Source organism: Crocodylus siamensis, chromosome 9 (genome assembly GCF_052110815.1).
Source record: "Crocodylus siamensis isolate JL-2025a chromosome 9, ASM5211081v1, whole genome shotgun sequence".
Classification (NCBI taxonomy): Eukaryota; Metazoa; Chordata; order Crocodylia; family Crocodylidae; genus Crocodylus; species Crocodylus siamensis.
The window spans coordinates 8,516,441-8,532,358 of NC_143403.1; the positions used below are offsets into that span (position 1 = coordinate 8,516,441).

The window sequence follows — 15,918 nt, forward strand, 5'->3', positions numbered from 1 at the left end:
GGAGCAAAATGCCCTGAAGGGCTACACATCCACGAAACCTCACTACACACCTATGCTAGCCAGCCCATCCCACTTTTGGGCTATGGTGACTTGCTGATCTTTGCCCCAGCATCTGTACCAACCTTTCCTTGGGGCTCTTCTGCCACCAGTACTTCTCCATTGCACTTTGTGCTGGGAATGAATGTGTCCCTTAGGACTCCATCATTTGGACAGTTATCTGAAGCCAGGATTAATATTTCTATTTACTGATGACAAAGCTGCTTTTCTTTGCTGTTCTGTCTTTTAATTCTAAAAATTGATATTTTTTGGCAATCAATATGTGAAAATATGTAACTGTTTATCATTACAAATTACTGTGCATTTCTGACTTGTAACTGTTGAGTCTAGTTGGTATAATGCATTTGGCTCATTCTTGACTAATTCAATTATGTTACACACACTTTGTTATAATATTAATGATTAAGTTAATATTCATTACCCTGTTAATTACCATGGGATTGTGTAATTGTGCATGCCTCAGAAATGATATTCAAGTGCACACATAAGCATATAAAGCAGCAGCAGAGGTTTCTGCCAAGCTTTAGATAGAACCAGTTTCCATCATTTCCCCCCAGTAGTTGACTTTTCTGAGCAGTTTTGAATCCCAGCATAGTGCAAACCCTATTCTGAAGAATGAATCTTCAATTGCAGTGACTGTTTCCAGTGCTGCCTTGAATGTTTCCTGGGCTTTCAACTGAAGTCTAACTACAAATCTGCAATATTAGCTTCCCTTTAATTTCCTAGTTGGCATCTGCTACCTCATCAGAGCAATCTGTTGGTGCAGCACGCTGAAGAAACTGTATCATATTACCAGTGGTTTGTATTTTTTACTTCATATGTAACAATGTGTTACTTGCTGCATAACGACTCTGTAAGAACCTCTGCATTTCTCAGCAGATGGTAGCATGTTAGACTGGTTTTTGCAAAAGAAAATGCTGGTAGGAACAGATGTTGCAGAGGGTGATAGGTGGACCTCAGTGTGAATGCGCAGTTTTCAGTGAGATTTAATGGGAACAACCTGATATAAAGGGAAAACAATTGAACATTTTGGACTTAGTTTTGCAAGGTATTGAACACTCCTGCAAGTGTTCAACTCTTCAGTTCTTAGAGCCTGCTAAAGTCAATTAATGTCTTTAGACATGACTTCACTGAACTGTGGATCTGGGTTTTGAGGGTGTATAAAAACCTCATTGGAGTGCTTAGCATCTTGCAGTTTGAACACTGTGACTAACTACAGACAGTCAAAAAGCCTAAGGCTAAATCAATTCAATTTTCACAGGTGCATAGATTGAACTGATAAGCAAGTGAACAGACATTCACTCTTGATTCCAGAAATGCAGCCACATCCCTGCAGTGGCCCGTGCCAGAAGCTGGGGTATGCTAGAGCATGCCTCCCTACTTGGCTGGAGCAAACAGCTTGGGCCAGTGTTAGTCTGCCCACCCTATGAGGGGAGTTTTATGGTGGAGGTGCAAGCATCACGGGATGCTGGAGGATTTTAAATTAATTTGAAACCAGAGGGTATGTGGGATAGAAGTTCAATAAACCAATTTAACCTAAATCAGTTAAGCTGGATATTATATCCATCCAGGTTCATCTTAAAATAAGGAAAGGCTGAGGGACTTGGTCCTCTTCAGCCTAAAAAAGAGAAGGCTGAGAGGGGACTTGGTAGTAGCTTATCACTACATCAGGGGAGTACATCAAGTACATCAACTGTTCACCAGGGCACCCTTGGAGAAAACCAGGAGTAATGGCCACAAACTCCTGGAAGACTGCTTCAGGCTCAACTCTAGGAAACTTTTCTTCACAGCTAGGGTGTCCAGACTGTGGAATAAGCTCCCTTCAGAGGTGGTACAATCATCTACCCTGGAAGACTTCAAGAGGAGACTGGACAGTCACCAACCCCAGTTGTCTTTCCTGCCTAATGCAGGGGGGCTGGACCTGATGATCTTGCGAGGTCCCTTTTAGCCCCTTACAATCTGTTAATCTATGAAAACAGTTTTGGCCATTTTGAAAGTGGTTTATGTGCATTGAACTTCTGTTGTGTCACATATTTGAACCAGTTTGTGATTACTTATACTAGTTTATGTGTACTTTCTGTCCCTAGCGTATTTGAATAACAATTATATAACACAAATTCAACCATTTCCAAGTAGCTGTTTTTCTTGTACCTGCTACGATCCAGGTATCCTACACAGAGTGCAGACACACTGCACAATTACTATACACTAATTTCCCATGGAGTTTAGCCTATAGTAAATTTAGTCCATAATAAGAGGGAGGACACAAGCAGTTCTCGAAGTGAGAGCCATTGTAGTGCTTAGCCACTAGATGACAGATGAGCTGGTTAACCCTGAGCAAAGGGCTATCCTGAGGGGAGCGGAAACTAGGGGAGTGGACACACAGTCCACACACTGGCATATAATAACTCTTCACTGTCTCAGGCATACCTTTATCCTGGGGTGGAGGGGCTTGAGACTTTGAGTTGCGTTTGCATTATTTTTACTACTGCGTGAAGTTATTTTACTCTGTAGTACATATGTCATGATGAGTCTGCAGTCCCCAGGGAAGTCACAAAAGGCAATGAGGGGGTTATGAGGTGTTAAAAACGTCATTACAATGTAAAGAAAATGTCTCTACCATACTCCCTACTCTTCAAGATCAAGTATTTGTTATCAATTTCTTGAGAAAATCCCCCAGATAAATGGGGGGACTTAGCACTGTTATTGCTGATATATTTTTACTGTTGATTCTACAGTAAATGTGTGGGGGGGGATGGGGAGGGGAACTTTTGCGACTGAGAAGGGGAATTGTCAAGGTGGAAAGATCGAAAAATCCTGCTCTGGACCTTCTTCAATAGATCTGGATCTATAGATTCACAATGGATTCCCAGCTCAGCCACAACTCCCTGTATAGACTGGAACTCGATCTTTTTGTGCCTCGGTTTCCAATTGGCAAGGTATGGAGTCTCTTTCCTGTCTTATTTCTTTCTTGTTCACTCAAAGAAAAAACTCTTGAGGGCATAGATAGACTCCTGCTAAATGCTTCTTTACTGCCTGTCGGAGTGGAGCTCTGGTCTGAGTTGGGGCTACTAGGTACTGCTGTAATAAGAATCATTTAGCCAACATGCACTTTCCATAAAGTTGTCTTTAAGAAGTGTGTTTCAGGGTTATCAGACTTGCTTTGAACATGGCCCTTGAAAATGTGAGCTATAAAATAGCATATTGGTGATATGGTTTTCAGGGGGATATTTCAACCTCCTTGCTGTTTAAGCAGACAGTGAACATTTTTATGCAGCTAATAGTTAGCAAGGAAGAAAGAAAACAACTGGTTCACTATGGTATTTCAAAGATTTATACAACTGCATTTAGAACTGATGATAGAATAATTGTTTTCCATCAAGCAAACCAAAAAAAGGATTCATAATAAAATTTTACAAGTTAGCTGCCACCAAGAATAAACTAGAGAGCACTATATGAAATGAATTGGGTGCTTTAACTGAATCTTCTCTCAGGACAATAACTCTAATGTAAAGCCAAGGTCTGAGGAGGTCGCCTGCAGAAAACCCTCATGGGGCATTTCAGAGGAGAAAGGAAATATTCTTCTCCCTGTCAAGTTCACTTCATGTCCTAATATGTCTGAGGATGTGCATTGAAAACATAACACACAGCCACCATTATGAATCAAGGTTTAGATAACAAGGGCCATTAAGAAATCTCCAAGGATGACAAACTTAACCCTATATAAACTTAGAGAGCACATGTAGCTACTAATGCAAGAACAGAGTCAGGTTGATTTTAATTGTGACTGAATTAAAATGTCACTTACCATTAAAGTCAATTTTGTAATTTTTTTTTAAAAAAAAAGAAACAATGTTCCTTTAAAAACCCATCTGGAAGTTTATAACTGCCATTTAGTGAGCATAATCTATAGTGATTTCATCTTTTCCAATAAATATACTAGAACATCTAGAGTATTAATGAAATCTTTGCCTATCTTTAAGGCTCCATTTATAGATCATGTGGGTGCATTAATTCAATGCTGGACTCAAAATTACAATATGCATTGAGATGCTTCCCTAGTCCTTTGCATGAGTATGTTTCTGGAAACCCACTCCTGCTGGTAGCTGAGTAAGCAAGGACCCTCCAGTCCCCTATGGATGATGGCTGATTAACAAGGACGATAGGATACTCCTGGCTGAGGTCAAGCTTGGATTTGGCCCCAGCTTCAGTCCTCCCCTGCTTGCCACTGAGTTGCCCCACGAAAATCAGCAGGAGGGGGCAAATTTACAATTCTTGCATAAAACTTGGGCAGCTGGACTGGCAGTGGAGTATCGACGGGGGCAGCATTGGGGGAGTAGAATCCCACCCCAACCCATGACAGAGCATAAACTATCTAGATTAAAGGGTGGCAGCTCTTCCCATTATAAAGGGCTCACGAACACTGGATCTGCAGAAACCTTTTCCAGGCCATTCTCAGTCTGGACCACTCTCAGCGCAGCTCCATTGAGAGGCTGTGACCCAAAGCCTGGGATGTTATCAGCTTGAACGACAGCCATTACAAATGTGCTGAAATATATACAAGCTGTTTTTGTCAGAAGTCACTAGGAAAAGGCATTAGTCAAATTCTTCACTTTGCATTTTCAGCCATGCTGGGACTTCTCATTTCCTCCCTGTGCTCAGTTGCAGGAATAAACCCTCAGACTGTACTTCCAAACCAGGTGGCCAGGCATGGATTTACCTTATTTGCTTGCTAGCACTCTGGGATGGCTGAGTGTACTAAGGAAGAGGCAAGATGGAGATGCTCTGAAAACGTGGCTTTTCAAGTGCTGCGGTTCCTGTTGTCAGCTGTGTACTTTGGGATGTTCTGTGTTCATGAAAACAGGACTAAAAATGCTGGCTGGTATAAATGGAGAGTTTGAAATTTCCAAACCCTCCTCCAATTCAGTTCCATTCCAAAGGCTTTATTGGTATAATAAGTTCCACAAGTGTTAAAAAAAAAAAGATGGACCCCTTGGGTATCAGCCAAAGGTAGGTATAATTTAAGGGACAGTGTTATACGCTGGCTAGGGAATTTGATCCCTTGTGTCCGTAATGGCCATCCTCAACCTGGTATCACATTGCCACATTGCACAATGCATCTCTTTTCTCCTGAGATCATGCACAGATTTTCTTCATCAGTTTTTTAATGTAGACGTCTTTTCTGATTCGTGGTAATTGGAGCAAGAATCTTTTCTTCAGTACCTTGACTGCTGGGCATTAGAAACAGCTGTGTTGGTCCCAGCTACAGTATCTAGCTTATTATGGTAAACAGCTTGGCAGCCTTTTGATATTAATTGCCCCTTACAAGGGAGCAGAGCTCACCCTATTCCTCTCACTTGTGATCTAGGGCAGATTTGAATGGAGAGTGGCTGAGATAATGGGCCAATGGACTGTTTAGGCCTTATCTTTTCATTATCCCAGTGCAAACTGGGAGTGACTCTGAAGGACTGAAAGATATTGCAATAGTGTAAAAGACAGGAGAACCAGGTGCATTTTCTCTCTTGTGTGCATACTTCCAAAGGCAGAAAGAAACAATCATATGTCATGTAGAGTGGGTCCAATCAGGATGTTGATGGGCTGTGAGACTGGCTGGATCTTCCTTTGCTTCATCTCACCTTTGATTCCCAAGAATTTGTTCACCACTCTTCATTTGTAGCTATCGGCTGTACCCCTGCACGTTTGCCATTGAGATTTCTACAAGACAGTTCAATGCTTGAAAAGGGAGAATTACTTTGCAGCCATGTAGGTTGTTTGCACAAATAGTATTGATGCCTGGCATCCTAGCAAGAATACCATTCACTCCCTGCCTCGGGTTTCCTTTGTCAGGGAGAGAACAAGCTCAGGTCCAAGTATTAAAAATCAGATATTGATATATTAAGTTTTTTTTTGACGGTTCTAAATATGGCTCTACTTTGAAATTAAATGCACTTCAGAATATTTAATTCCAGCACGTTGCTGGCATGTAGTTTATAAATTGCCAAAGTTTGCTAGTCCTTTGTTTTTAAATCCTGAGTAGCTGGCATTAATTGACTCCAATAGAGTTATGGAGCTGCTGTGTGCCTTTGTAAAATACCATGCTGTAGCTATCCATCCAAAAAAATACACATAGGATAAGGACTTACTAGGCACACCTTACTCCCGGCTGGGGGTGTTTTTTGCTTTGTTTTTAACTCTCTACTTCTTTTCAGTAGTTCTGAGGGAACGCGCTTGTATGGGACAGAGGGGAGATCTGCATCACCTAAACCGAACACTAGCAGAGTCCTTCTTTAAACAGAGCTCTGGGCAGGGTGAAGAGGTATTATCCATATCAGGTGGTTGGGCACTGTGAAGCTCAGCTGAGGGTCTTTGCTTGATCTTCCAAATGGAAGAGAACCATTGAGCGAAATCCCAGCTGTACTGAAGGCAATGACAGTTTTTTCCAGTGGCTTTAATGGAACCACTCTTTCACCCAGAGTCCGCAAAATAACATTGTATTCCATTTAAATTTGCACTGGAGACTGGCCAAATTATGACGATCAGAGTTGGAATCAGCCCTGTGCAAATGGTATTGATGCCTGACATCCCAGCAAGAACTCCATTCATTCTGGATATGGGCTTTTCTGATGACCAGTAGTATTTGCACTGAGTTTCCAGTTTGGCCCGCACTGCAAACTTCAAAGGTAGGTATTTGTATGCACAGGAACTCGTGTGAACTTTGTGCAGGGGAAGGTGGATCAGTGCTTGGATTGTGCAGTTGCCACTCTGTTTAATCAGGAACTGTTCAGTATGCACACCCCTGTGATTTTCATACTGTTTTTTGTTGTTGTTTTGGGTTATTTTTCTGGGTTTTGTATTGTCCTTTGAAAGGTAAAGAGCCCTTCCTAAGTTAATTTAAGTAATGATCATTTCATAGCAAGTGACACCTACTCAGCTGTCTCCTGTGCATACTAGTTTTGTGCTGTTTTGTGCTGCTGTGCCATTTGGAGCTGACCTGTGAGGATACAAAAAGAGAGAGAGAGGGACATGCTTAATGACTAGGCAACTGGCTACAGGGTTGGACCCAAAGAGTACTAGTTGAAGGGAGCAAATCAACGTGGTGCAGGGTTACCAGTGGAGTCCCTCAGGGCTCGGTACTTGGGCCAGTACTGTTTAAGATTTTCATCAATGATTTAAATTCAGGAGTCAGATGTGAACTGGCCAAGTTCATGGATGATACCAAATTATGGGGGAGGGCTGTCACACCGCAGGACAGGCTGGGAAGACAGGCCGACTAGGACACACTCTCAAGGAAGAACCCCCATCATACTTACAGGCTCGGCAGTGCTACGCTTGCTAGCACCACGACCAAAAGGGACTTGGTGGCCTTGATTGACCACAAGATGAATATGAGCCACCAATGTGATGCGGTGGTGGGTGAGAGCTAACTAAACTCTGGCGTGCATCCATCGATGCATCTCGAGAAAAACCAGGGAAGTCATCCTCCCACTTTACCCAGCCCTGGTGAGACCACAGCTGGCGTACTGCATCCAGTATTGGGCCTCCCACTTCAGGAAGGATGTGGAGAAGCTCGAGAGAGTTCAGAGGAGAGTCACTCATGTGATCCAAGGCCTGGAGGGAAGGCCGTATAAGGAGAGGCTGAGGGACTTGGGACTCTTCAGTTTGGAGAGGAAAAGGCTCAGGGGGGACTTGGTGGCAGCCTACAACTTCATAAGAGGGGTACATCAGGACCTGGGAGAACATCTGTTCACCAGAGCTCCCCAAGGGATAACAAGGTGTAATGGCCATAAACTCCAGGAAGATCAATTTAGACTGGATATAATAAAAAATTCTTTATGGTGCGTGTCTCCAGAGTCTGGAACAAACTCCCCCCAGAGGTGGTGCAAGCATCTACTCTGGACTTCTTCAAAAAACATCTGGATTCATTTCTTGGTGGGGTCACTTGATCCCAGCTGACTTCCTGCCTATGGCGGGGGGGGGATGGGGGCTGGACCCGATGATCTCATGAGGGCCCTTCCAGCCCCTAATGTCTATGAAATCTATGCATGTGTTCTGCGTAGAGTTTGTGAGGACCTTTATCCTAGGGCAAAGTGAAAAATCCAAGTGATTTTGTGCATGGGTTCCACATTACATACCCAAATGCTATTGTTTTGTTCCTAAGAGCTTGGGACTTAGGCAAAGAGAACTTGGGACTTGGGCATAGCTTATGAAAAAAAATGTGGCTACAAAAGTTACAAAAATTAGTAAATAACAGTGGTCACCAACTTTGAGACAGAAGTATATCAATCTGTATTTGACTGACACAGCTTCAAGTCCTTACTCTCACTGCCTAGGGAGAACACTACTTGCCTGTAACCTAATGGTGGGATGCATAGTGAGACATAAAATGATACAATTATAGAAAGTTAGGGTTCAAAGGGACCTCAGGAGGTAATTTAGTCCAGTCCCCTGCCCTAAAGTAGGACCATCCCCCACATAGATCATCCCAGTCAAAGCTTTATCTAGCCAGGTTTTGAAAACATCAAAGGATGGAGCTTGTACCACCTCTCTGGGTAACCTGTTCCAGTGTTTTACTACCTTCCCAGTGAGAAAATTCCTCCTAATATCCAACCTAAACTTCCCTTGCTGCAACTTGAGACCAGTGCTCCTTGTTCTGTCAAGCAGCTCAAAGAAGAAAAAGCAGCTGTTTACACTGTGGTAACTGTGGTTCTTCATGATGCTGGATTGCATGAGCGAGCCTTCCACCCACCACTGTTCAGAGTCCTCTGCATTGTGGCTTTGTCTTATGAAGGACCCGGGGGAAGTTTGGTCTTGCCTGTATGAGCGTGCATATGCACATGGTCATCTGCAATGGCACTGACACTAAATACAACTTCTTGAAGAACCACATTTGCTGCAAGATGATCCTTTCCTGCTGTCTGTTCTCACGGTATTCCCAAGAAGTGCAAGAAAGATCACATAAAATAGGGGGTGTGCGAAGTGAGCCCTATTTGATTTGGATTTGGCCTGAATCAGGGACAGCGATTCAATTAGTTGATTCAGATCACTGTCCCAGATTTGATTCAGCCAAATCCGAATCTGACGATTCGAAGCCGATTCAGGGAATCAGCGATTTGGACATAAATACTTTTAAAGCTGTCTCTTCTACATACCTCTAGGTAACAGCGCAGCTCATGATCTTTGTGAAGCTGTGGCGCATGGAGCATCCCACAGGAGTGTGGGGGGGGCCTCCACATGCTTGGCAGTGAACCCAGAAATGGACTGGACATACTTCCGGTCCACTTCCTCATCCGCTGGAGAGCACACTGGGTGGCTCCCCCACACCTCCCTGGCTTGGTGGTCAGCCACAGGGGGACCTTGGGTGCTCCCCCAAACCCAGGAAGCACCAGTTGCCAAGCCTGGGGGAGGGCACAGGGCGGGGGGGCTGGTGGACCCAGAAGTGGACAGGAAGTACTTCTGGTCCACTTCTGGGTCTGCTGCTGAGCGCGCTGGGGAGCCCCTCACACTCCTGTGGGACGCTCCGTGTGCCCCAGCATCGCAGCATTCATAAGCTGTCTGCTACCTAGAGGTACGTGGAAAAAACATGGAAAGCTATGTCTATGTCCGAATCACTGAATCTTTCCAAATTTCTCCGAATCGATCAGAGGGCTCTGATTCGATTCGGAGAGATTAAAGGGTCTCTTGATTTGATTCAGATTTGGAGATTCAGCCCCAAATTAGGCCAAATCTCTGCCAAATCAAATCAGGCACTGAAGCTTCGCACAGCCCTAACAGGAAAGTACAGTCTTATGAGCTTTGTAGCCCAACCTTACAGATATGAAAGGCTCAGATAAGCAGTTGAGGTGAGATTTATTTCCATTATAGTCTTGACCCTTCATCTTCTAGGTGCGTGGTCCAACTGAACTCAGCCTCTGGACTTTCTGAAACACAACCACGTCTAATGAAGCAACAGAAAAGCTTGCTAGCTGGGGCTGTGACAGACCAATGTGCTCTGTGGATGTGGTACAGCAGGAGACCTGTCATCAGTTACATGTACATAAATTCCAGAAATCTCCATGGCTTCAGTTGCTTTAAAAATAACAAGACCTCAATTTTTAAGAGTGAACAAAGATTTTGGATACCTGACTTGAGACACCTTAAACGGACCCTGTCTTCTGACTGTGGGTGCCCAGCACTCTCTGATACACAGGCTCCCAATTATCTCAGCCTCAGGCATCAGAAACACAAGTGCCTTGATTTTTGAGTGACTGTTATTAATTTAAGCTTAAAGGAGGCATGCTAGGTCTTCCTTTGCCGTACACGTACTGGGGAGGCTGCATTTGAAGTACCGCATGCCACAAGTGTGACCCCACTGGAGAGCGTTGTGCCTCATACCTCAGAATTCGGGACAATTAGAATAACCCAAAGGAGACTCTTCACTCTTCTAATGAACTATTTTCATTATCATCATAGCAACTGGAAGCTGTATTTATGGACTGGGAGCCCATTTTTCTAAGCTGTACAAATGCAGTACAAAAAGACAGTGCCTTCTATAAGGAGTTTATTTCCATATATATAGATATATATATATAAAATGTGCACCGACACTCAATATTTCTATTTTAGTTCTCCTGTTCTTTCTCCTGCTCCAGCGCACATCAGATCCATGGCAAAACCTCCTTTGACCTAAATGCTATTGTATGACCATTTCAGCAGGAGGCTGAGTGCCCTCAGCTGCCATTGACTTCTGTGGGAATTAAGAGTGCACAGTGACTCACGGAGGTGCTCAGTGCATCATCAGTATCAGGCTCATAATGTGTAACTTCAGACTAAGAAAACTCATTTCCTTTGAAGCTCAATGCAATGTTAGCACCACACATCAGCATGTTGCACCACACAGAGTATATCAAATTTGATGTCAGTTTTTTCTTCCCTTTTCCCTGGGAACCTGTAAATATCCTGTGGTAGCAAAACCAGAGAGGAATACATTCTCCTCGATGTATTTACAAATGTGAGAAGCTTTTCAAGTTGTATTTGCAATTCTCTTTCTTGCAATGACCTCTATTTTCATAATCCTTCATGGAGTATCATGGTTTAAAGAGCTTTCTCTCCCTGCTGTTTTTGTTAAAAGGTTTTTGGTGTGATATTTGGAAAGTCAAATTCTGCATTTAAATGTTGTGTTTTCACAGATATAATATGAAAGAGGCCATATTTATCTTTTCCCATTTTTTTTCTGAAAGTATCAATCAATTCCACTCCTCTGCATGTATTGTTAACTAAACCGTGAGAGCATACGGCAACTTTAATAGTAAAGCAATTGTGATTATCTCTTGCTCATAATTACATTTATTTCCTCACATAGCTCCAAAAAGGTAAGCATTAGTTGGCCTGTTTAGGCATGTGTTTATGGCAGGAAAATCATCTGGCAGCTTGACAGCCAGGAAAATAGCTTACAGTCACTTAAAGTCTTTCATGTCATGGACACTTGCAAAGACTCTAAGCACTTAGTTTTTTACTCGCATGGTTTTAAAATCAATTGCATTTTGAGAGAGGGGGAATTTATGATGTGCCATCAATTTGCATCTAAATAATCAAAATACGGAGAGTTACAAATAACAAGGTATGTGCATGTGATCATGAATACGAGAAACCCAGCAAGTGCCACAGTGAGGTACTGATCCAAAGATGGTTGGGGCCCTTTTGGTGTCCTATATATTTTATAACAGATACAGTTGCATTTGTCTATGGGAATGGGGAAAGGAAATTCTGAAATTCCCATGCATAGTGAGGAATCAGTGACCAGGGGCCAAATTCTGAGACACATACACTGAATGGCAACTTATTCTGCAGAAGGCAGAGTAGAGATGCACCTTTATAGACTAAGTAAATAAGAGATATAGGGCACAAACTTTTGTGAACTCAAGTTCACTTAATCAGATGCTGTAAAATGGCCATGTAGCTCTCCCAACTCATTCTAAAAACAGTACCCTTGGCTCTCTTTTTTGAAGTAAGGTGTTATTCAGACCAAAGGGACTCAGAATTTTTCCCAATTAAAATAAAGCATGGCAGGCTACTGCACTTCCAGGACAAAATACCAACAGGGAGACCATTGTGATACTTTAATTTATAGTACCCTGATTAGAGGGTATTGTAACCTGGCCAAACTACATGAAAACCTGAACTACATAAATAGTCTCCAGAAAAAGAAAAGAAAAGAAATACTTGAACCTGTAAATAAAGCCATGCTTTGGGCTTTAGCAGAGAGTTTGCAGAGTCTAAATGACATGATTTGAATGACTTAATGTAAAGGGAGGGGTGCAGGGATTAGATCCTGGAGTTTTGAGATGGTGCCCGGATCATAGAAGATGAGGGTTGGAAGGGAACTCAGGAGGTCACATCTAGTCCAACCCCTGGCTCAAAGTAGGACCATCCCCAACCAGATCACCCCAGCTATGACTTTGTTGAGCCGGGCCTTAAAAACCTTGAAACTTGGAGATCAAACCACTTCACTAGGTAACCTGTTCCAGTGCTTCACCACTCCCTAGTGAGAATGTTTTTCCTAATATCTGACCTAAACTTCCCTTGCTGCAACATGAAACCATTGCTCCTTGTTCTGTCATGTGCCACCACTGACAGCAGTCCAGCTCCATCCTCTTTCAAACCGCACTTTAGGTAGTTGAAGGCTGCTATTAAATCCCCTCTTGGTCTTCTCTTCTCCAGACTAAATAAGCCCAGTTTCCTCAGTCTTTCCTCATAAGTCATGCACCCCAGCCCCTGCAACGATTTTCATTGCCCTTCACTGGGCTCCCTCCAACTTGTCCACAACCTTTCGGTAGTGGGGGGTTCAAAACTGGACACAGTACTCCAGATGTGGCCTCATTAGTGCTGAATAGAGAGGAAGCAGTTGAGAAATCTCACTTTAGGTCTAATTCTGGATTTTTTTTATTCCTCCTAACGCTGGGTAGTTTGATTCCAGAGGGTCTGTTTTTTAATCAAGAGTCTTACGATGAGGCTGATATGGCAGAGTTATTGTATGTTAGTGTTTCTGTTCTGTCATCTGACAATGCTGATATTTAGAAGTTTTGCTTTTTTTTTTTAACAGCAACAACATGGGAAATATTAACAGGAAGCACTTTTGATGCTACAGGAAATTAGACTTATGATGAGACTTTTGTACTGTATTAATGAAAGAACGAGGCTTTGGTCCAAACTTCCTCATCAGTGACGGCAACAAAGTAAGGTTCTTTCTCTGCATCTCTCCTCTGTATCAATGTGTAAAAAAAAAAAAGTTGCCATTTTTTGACTTGCTCATGTTGATGTCTTGGTTGGATTGTACTGGCCACAGAAACACCATTCACATGTACCTTTGGAAATGCTACATGGGATTTATCTAGATGGTTCCTGAACATCAGGGTTGTTGCTGTGTGCCTTAGCAAGGCATGGAGCACTTCGTGTTTTTCACAAGAGCACTATTTTAATTTCCATACTTCATACACTAACGCTTAGGAGCCTAATATCTGCTTCAGTCAACCACAGACTGTTCTTGTCCATGGGATTGAGATTCCCCCTCCCCTTCCTTCCCCCGTTCAAAACTGAGAATGACTTTTAATCTCTGTGGTCACACTTCCCAGCAGTGGCAGCTGCTCCGCACAATGAGGCTGTATTCCTCAGGGCTCTGCAGTGTCTCACATGAAGTGACTGGAATCGCTGACTGGGCACTCCCTACATTACTGCAACTGAACTTGTGGCCTAACCTGAGCAGTTCTTTTGTGTGAATCAACCCATGCCAAACCAATAATGCTAAACTGATCCTGGCCAGAAATCTCTCTAGACCTTGGGCATAGCTGGAATATAATGCCTGTGCACTGGGATAGAATTTCCTACAGCTGCTAGGACATGCAATCAGAACTGAGCTGACAAAGTCTGGGGCCAGTGCGTCCAGTACATCCTCATAGGAGATGTGGGAGTTATTGCTAGCTCCATCAAGGTCAAGATTCTCCAGCCCTACTGTCCACATGTCCATGATCTAGGAGGTCAACTTTGTCCATGAAGAGCTATATCTAGGGATATACAAAATTCAGGATTTTGCAATTTTTGCAGAAACTGTAAATTTGGTAGGTCGCTGGTGAAAAAGCCCGGTCCCTGCAAAAAATGCAGAGACCACAGAAAGGCGGAACAGTGTGGAGAAAAAGAAAAAAAGGGAGCTGCAAACCGAGGCAGGGAGCCCTGGTGTCATGAAACGTGGGAGGGGGACAGGAGAGGCTGAGGGGAGGGGGGGGTTGCAGTGAACTGCAGCAGGTCCCCCCATGCCTCTGATTGGTCGAGGGGCCCCAGAAGTCCCATCCCTCTCCACAGGTTGACGGATTACCATCTATCAATCTCCAGGGAGGGGCAGGGGGGCCCTACTGTGCCTCTGGTTGGTCAGGAGGCCCCAGGAAGTCCAACCCCTCCCCAGCAGTTGACAGATGGCCCTCTGTCAATCTCTGGTGAGGGGTGGGACTTCCAGGAACCCTCAGCCAATCAGAGGCATGGTGGGGCCCACTGTGCTCCACTGAAAATGACTCCTGACGTTGCACCAGGACCACAAAATTCGGAGGCAGCTTCCGTGAATCAGGTAGGTCCCTAGCTATATTGTACACCAGTAATCTAAACCAAGTAAACCTGTCTCATACATAGGGGACCGCATTGATTCCACTTGTACTCAGACCTTTCCATGCCTACAGAATTGTAGGAAGGCTTTGCCAAGAACAGGAATGCCCAACCTGCCTCAGAGGGTCGGCAATCAACCTGCAGAGGGGTTGGGACTGGGGGAGAGGGCTCTTCTGTAATGATTAGATGCTATAGTATGGATCTTTTGGAACCCTGTTCCTTCAGCGCAGTATAGATGTTCATCTAAGCCTTTGGTTTCTTTGTCATTTTAATTCATGTTGTTTATGTAAAACACCTACAAGTGCAATATACTCATTTCCTAGAATAAAATCAGCCAACTTTAGCAGGTTAATTAACCTTGTTCAAAACTCATGGTTTACCTGGCTACTTTGCAGTATACCGTTTTTGTCTGAGGAAAAAATGGAAGGCAAAGTCTCTGTCTAACGTAGTGTTAAATATCAGATCTAAATTAGAACGTTACTTATTCTTCCCGAAACTGGGAATTCATTGTATTAGCTGACTAATCGCAATGCAGTGCTCTGATTTTATTTATGGAGTTCAGCCAATAGAAATGGTCCTTTTAACCAACTGGGAAGAAATGGGCAAATAAAGCCATGTGTCTAATGTGTGTATACAGCATATCAGCTTTTTCTGACTTGCTTGCTAAATGCAGTTTAACAACCTTCTAAGATACAGACAGAAAGCTTTGTAATGAGATCTACACAATGTATTCCTAGCATATTATGCTTGCTCTACAGTAGTAAAATCAACAAAATTTAGAGGCGCCAAGCAGCATAGCTCATCAAAATGAGGATGTAGGTTGAAGGAAATGAAGTTTAGATGGTGGATTTATTTTGAGATCTGAACAGCACGGGCTTCATCCTTTCCCCAGTTACACTCATTTTACTCCTTTTCCCTTCACTGGCTCCAGTGGAATGACTCCTGCTGGACCAGGTTTACAGAGAGCATGAAATCCTGGCCTTGGTGAAGCTGATGTTTCTACTGATAAATTCCCAAAATGTTAAGCTGTGCTTTCTAGATACAAAGGAAATGTGCCCAGCGTTGAACCTCTTAAAGAGGTTTGTTATATGCTGCCTTGTGGCTGGCTCATATGATCAGTATGTTAGTGGGAGAAACTGGTCCTATCACCTAGGGATGGAAAACCGCCTTCTTGCATTCATCTTTCTTTTATCGAAGGCACAGAATGCAGAGATGTCTTATGGCCTTCCTCCCATC

At 43.3% G+C, this 15,918-nt stretch overlaps 1 long non-coding RNA gene across 1 annotated transcript in view; it reads right to left on the reverse strand.

The window, feature by feature from the left end:
• Positions 1-3,381: 3,381 nt before the first annotated feature.
• LOC149857106 (uncharacterized) overlaps positions 3,382-15,918 on the reverse strand; it is a 77,057-nt gene continuing 64,520 nt past the window's right edge. The window contains exon 4 of the long non-coding RNA XR_016444296.1: positions 3,382-7,048. This is a non-coding gene — a long non-coding RNA (uncharacterized LOC149857106). The remainder of the gene's footprint in view (positions 7,049-15,918) is intronic.